Genomic DNA, 6,224 nt, shown 5'->3' on the forward strand with positions numbered 1-6,224 from the left:
AAAGAGCAGATCTGCAGTGGAAGCGTTAACATCTATTCCCAGAATAACTGACAAAGGAGACTTGCTGCCTTTGCAACTTTTCAATAGGTGATGTGTGTCCTTGGCATTTGTTGATCTCTGACCAATCTTTCCCTTTGCTATTAGCATGAAGCGCTGTTGACATGGCCACACCCTTTCTTCCTTCCACCATCTCTCGCCAGGTCTAGGAATTTTGCATGGGGAGTAACGAAGGAAATTCAAAAGAGGTGGAAGAAATACAAAATGTTACTTGGAGAATGATCCGTAGCTCATGCATGAACGAATCCCAAATCATATTTATATAATAAGTCTTAGCAGGGAATCAGAATGGGTTCAAGGTTACCATCTCTGAAAAACTGAACTGTATTTTCCAGTAGTATACCCCTATTGCCATTCTTGCTAACTTACATATTCAAAGAAAGCAACTACTACTGCCAGCTCTCTTAGACAGAGAATAGGTATGCAAGCATAGATGTGCTTCCAGGGTGAAAATTCAGGGTCTTCTTGAGAGATCAATATGAAGAACCTATGAGTTTCAAGATCCTTTCCTTCTCCTTAGGAGAAATTCAAGAAAAACTAGCCAGAAAATCAGAAATATTTTCTTCATTTTTGAAAATGTTCATTTCTCAAAGCCAGCACTTTTCATAAAGCTATGTTTTCTTCAGCCACCTTTTGCCAGAAGCATTTCTCAGCCCTCTGTTCTCCCAAGAGCAGATACTATTAAAGAGACGTGATGCTTGAAACCAACTGCTTCGTTGTTCTTTTTTGCACAAAAGAGAGTCCAATTTGGAAGGGGTAATCTCCCTTTCTGCAGAGATTTCATGGGATACTCTGCCCTGGATCCACTGTCTCCTGTGTGGAGAGTCAAGAGGCTGAGCAATTCTGCCATGAGAGGAAGAGCACGTGAGGCACTGGGCACATGTTCTTATATGCCAGGAAGGGATGAGCATTCCCTGAGGCATACCAGGCATCTTCTCACACTGGGTTTGTACTTCTGTGCTTTGTTCTCACCGTGTGGTACCTTGGCATCCCTGGAGGCAGCTACTCAAAGACATTATCCTGGGTGTCACTGCTGCAAGCCAACACCAACATCACCTTGTGCTGAAGTTAAACTGAGCTGTGTACTGACAACCTCAATGTTTCCTGTACTTACCACGTCCAGCAAGCTGCTGAGCCCCTGCTATTCGGTCCAGTTCAAGGCACAGCTAACTTTACATCTGCTCCTCAACCTGGCCTCACATTTTGAAACCCGCCTGTGTTATTCATAATAATGACAATGCAAGAAATATCATGTTTTCCTCACTGAAAACTCAAAGTTAAAAGCCATCACAGCTGCTGCAGAGGCTTCATCAAAAGCCATATCAGCAGTTTCTGTTTTAAAAACATTTTTTTTTTTTTTACCCAGTCACAGTGATGCAGCTGCAATTTTCGGCAGAGCCTTCTCTGTGGCTGATTTGCTGTTTTCTCTCACTTTCCATTAAAAAACATTTAGGGTTTTTAACACCTCAAGACTTAGTTTTTGAAACTAAAACTGAAGGTTAAATATATCACAGCATCTGGAAAAACTCTGTTTGTGCCAAGGTCAAGTATGTTGCATTTTTAGACGGAGGAAAGTCTTTGTCCTCCTGGTGCATTCTCAATGCCAGTTGAAATTAATGAAAGTTACCTGAAACTTGCTGTATCGGTTACACACTGTGAGTACCTCAGAACTGATGGCTGCTCCCTGATGTAGCTGAATTGGTCTCCAAAGGCAATAGCAGTGGTTCCAGACCTCCATGCCATGACCTCATGTTCATGAGGGCAACCAGGACCTGGCTGGTTAAATAAAAAGGTATGAACAGTAGCTTTCCCAAATGCCACTGCCAAACAGCATTCCATGGGAGGAAAAGACTTGAACTTATTGCAGCTTCCTCAAAAAACACTGCCCCAAAGTGCTTTCCCTCATGTAGAGATTCACCTCCACTATACCCAGGAGCCACCTGATCCAATTCCTCTTGTCCAAGGCCCATGTTCCTTTAGAAACAGAAACAACTGTGTGATAAATGCTCAAGATGTGGAGAAAGGAGAGTGAGCTGTCATGGGCACTGTGGTAAGAGTGTTTTCTGTGATGATTTGAGTCCTCCTTTGACTTTGACAGCCTGGCCTGAGCCAGAGTGGGTGACCAGGCTGGTCCCTGCTGGGCTTTACAAGGGGAGCCCACAGCAGACCAGCGAAGGTTGTTTCCATGCCCCAAAAATTGTGGCAGACCCAGAGAAAGACATTGGGAAAACCTTGAAGAGGAAAGAAAATGTCCACTTAGGACTTCTAGTGATGTGTCAGAAGAAAGGAAGGGAATGTGGCATAAGCTTAAAAACTTCATTTACCCTCTTTTAATTTATTTTTTGTGCTGTGTTCTGGGTTGTTGTCTTCTGTAAGTGCTGTTCCCATACATCTCAGAGACAAATGGATGGTTGAAAATAGATGGATTCTTCTCCAGCTGTGCTTAATATCAAGGCAGAGATAAGTACTTTCTAAGGGAAAAGATACAAAAGATGCAAAGACTGATTATCTAACACCTCTGCTTGACATCTAACTTCTGTGTCCATATATATGAAAAGATACAACCCCTTCCCTGTTCATTTCAGTCTATGTCTGTGCTAGTGGAAGTCAAAGTAATTTTTTAGCTTTTCTGTAATTCAGTGCATGTAATTTAATAACAAAAATTGAAACAAAAATATAATAAAAAATCACCAATAATGAGAACACATCAATGACACTACTGTATCTCCTCATCATTACAGCAGATATCTGAAGCAGTTACAAAAAGTGGTCTGAACAAAGAAAAACCAAAATGACTGAATGGTAGTTAGTGCAGTTTCCTCTCTCTGGTGGCCCCATTTAATTTCTGTTAAACTGGACAGATATAGTCATTTGTCTGAGGGCATGTCAAAATTCTTACTGCGAGGGCTTTCCCAGAGCAGAATCTCATCTCATATAAGATTTTGAGAATATAGGAGCTTCAGTGCTAAGTCAGATCAAAGGTTCATCTAGACAATATCCTATAATGGTTACAGTAGATATATGAAGGAGAAAAAGTGGGTAAAAAGAAAAACATGTAGTGATGTGCCTCCAAAATAACTTTCCAGTTCTCCAGCAACTTGTGGCTCAGAAGTCTCCTGAGCCAGATGGGTATTTAATATTTTTTGAGTTTCTGATACTTGAACTTTTCCAGTCTTTTCCTGAATTCATGCACAGTTTTAGCACACATTTTTGATTTAAAAGTTCTTTTGTTTAATGAAATTCTGTGGAGAACCACCTCCTTTTTTTTTTTTTTTTTTTGTTTATACCTGCCAAAATCATGGGATGCTCACTTGCTCTTTTACTGGGAGAGGGATAATCATCACTTTCTATCTGTCCTCTTCTTGGCACTCAGGACTTTATACGCCTCCAGTATATTGTCACTCTGTTTCTTTTTTTCAGGCTGTGTAGGAAATAAAAAATCATACCTATGCTGACCTTCTCTATGTCCTTTTTCAGAAGGACAACCAGAACTATACTGTACATACTGTTCAGGATACAGATGATTTTATATGCTTTCCTCTTTGTTTTCTTTTCCTCTCCTTGGCAATTTTAACATTGTTTCCCTTACTAAGCACTAAGATGGCATTTTCCTTTCATAACCATCTGGTTTAAAATGCCATTCCTGAGTAGTCATCTCTGAACCCATAATATTATATGTGAAGTTATGACAGGATTGTTTAATGTGCATCACTTAATGTTCACCTACACTTATTCCATTTCTGTTTAGAACCCAGCCACGCCACCTTGCAAGACCCTCCTAAACAGTTTGGATGTTTATACTTGAAGCATCCAGTAACTGTTATTTTAAAGAGTAAAACATGTATGTAATTAATATTTAGGCTTCAGAACATATTCAAATTAAATACATAAGAGAGTCATAGCCTCCTTATCTAGTTTGTATATTCAGGAGTGCCAGGCTATTTGTATATTGCAAATCTGTGAGAGAGGATGAGAAGAGAACTTTTCCCTGGAAACTGCTGGTGATGTGATGGTGATGAGGGACGCATCCAGGGCATGAGCTGGAGCCTCTCATGTAAATAAATCCTGCTCTCTTCCTTCACTATAAACAAGCTACTTCTTTTGGCTGTTGCTGCAGTGGCAACATATGCAACATTGCATGTGCAGCTCAGAGGTGTCTCAGCAGATGTGGCTGACATTTGAAGTCAGAAAAAATCTGGAATCAAATGCTTCATTCTTTAGCTTGAATAATAGTTCTTAATTTTTCTTTTCTCTTGAAAAACACTGTTTGGAATGAGCAACTGGTGATTAGGAGAAGGACAGAGAGCAATGATACTGCTCTCAATCTGTGGGCTGAGACACATTCATTTTTCTCCTCTACTTCTGATCTCTACATGGGGCACAAGTGCACCAGAGAGGGAGTACACAAGGAATGCTCTTACCCAAATTCCCTTTATCCCTATGTTACTAGAGTAGCATGAATCCAAAGAAGAAAATGAGCCCATCATTTTCCTTGTTCTGAAGTCCCACGTTCACCATGAAGTGGGCTTTAATCTGCAGCATTTCCAAAACAGAGTACCAGAAGGAAATGTGGAAGTTGATTAAAAATAGTAAGGATGCAACCTAAACTTTACCTTGTAGAAGCATAAACTTTTCCCCTCTGGCTTCATAGGAAGGATTTAGCTGCCAGGACGCAAAGGAAACAGAAGCTAATTATCAAATGAACATTGTCTTAATATGTTAATGAAGCGGTTTTGCTAATAGCGAGAGACCTGAATTTTAATACATTTTAAGAGCTCCTTGATTACGTGTTTGTTAGTTGTTATGATCATTTTAAATTATCTGTGCATGGCTTTATAATGGGTTAAAAACTGTATTAAGCACTGTATTCTAAACAGGCCTTGATGAGGCAGGTGAATAGTGCAAACATTGTCGCTAGGAAATTCACTTCAAAAGAAATGTAAACTAGTTAACCTAAAACGTGTCATCAAATCCAACAGTCACATTTAGCAATGTAAGTAATTTTTTATGTCAGCTACTTCTTCAGAAATGCTTTTTCACATGCAAAGGGTATTCCAGAAACCTTGTAGCTATTATATCAGAGTGTTTCTGTATGCAGTATAAAAGGACTGAAGCAATATTTTCCTGTTGGAATTTGAGTGAAGTAGTTCCAAATATACTGAGATAATCAATCTTGCCCTTGGTAGGGGGTTTTTATTAATTTGCCCACACATATTTATTTTGTTCTTCCTCATGCAAAGAATCTCTATATTTGTCTTTGAGCATGTCTGGGACCAGTGTAAATAAAAATACTTTCTGCAATTGACACCAGCATAAAAATGTGCACATCTAGATAGCACCTTTTTGTTAGAAGGCATCTTTACCTTCTTTTCCATCAATTTAACTTCAAATCAGATAATCCTGGACCATTATCCTTCCTTCTCCAGCTTGTTTTTCAGCTGGCTGGAAAAGCTCCTGTGGAGCTGTTAACTGAATGGGGTCTGCCATTTAAAAAGTCATGACTGTTACTAGTCCTCTGGCTACACTTGCTGCAATTTTTTGAAACAGCCAAGCAGAGGTGTCACCTCTAGAAGATAGCCTTCAGACCTTGAAAACCCATTTCAGCCAAAACACTGACAAAAAGACATCATGGACTTCATGTGAACTGAGAGGTTGTAACTTCTGGCAGGATGATGGTGTTTTTTAAGGGCTGCTTACAAAACTTATGTCCATTTGGATTTTTTTCCCCTCCATTGCCCTGCTTATTGCACTTGATTTCCTTCTGTGAAAGGATAACCCACCTAGTTGATCTAGGAAAGTCAGTAGATGAATTTCTGAATTTATTTAAGCTTTTGATACTGTTTCTCACAGGATCCTTCTGGACAAAATGTCAGCTCACAGCTGGATAAACACATCATGGGATGGGTGAGCAACTGGCTCACAGGTCAGGCACTGCAGAAAGGGACCTGGCGGTCCTGGTTGAAGAAAAGGCGAACCTGAGCCAGCAGTGCCCTGGCAGCCAGGAGGGCCAGCCCTGCCCTGGGGTGCATCAGGCACAGCATCACCAGCCAGGCAAGGGAGGGGATTGTCCTGCTCTGCTCTGCACTGGGGCAGCCTCACCTTGAATCCTATGTGCAGTTTGGGGTGCCACAATATAAAAAAGACATTAAGTTAGACGGCATCCAATG

This window comes from Molothrus aeneus, chromosome 6 (genome assembly GCF_037042795.1).
Source record: "Molothrus aeneus isolate 106 chromosome 6, BPBGC_Maene_1.0, whole genome shotgun sequence".
Lineage (NCBI taxonomy): Eukaryota > Metazoa > Chordata > Aves > Passeriformes > Icteridae > Molothrus > Molothrus aeneus.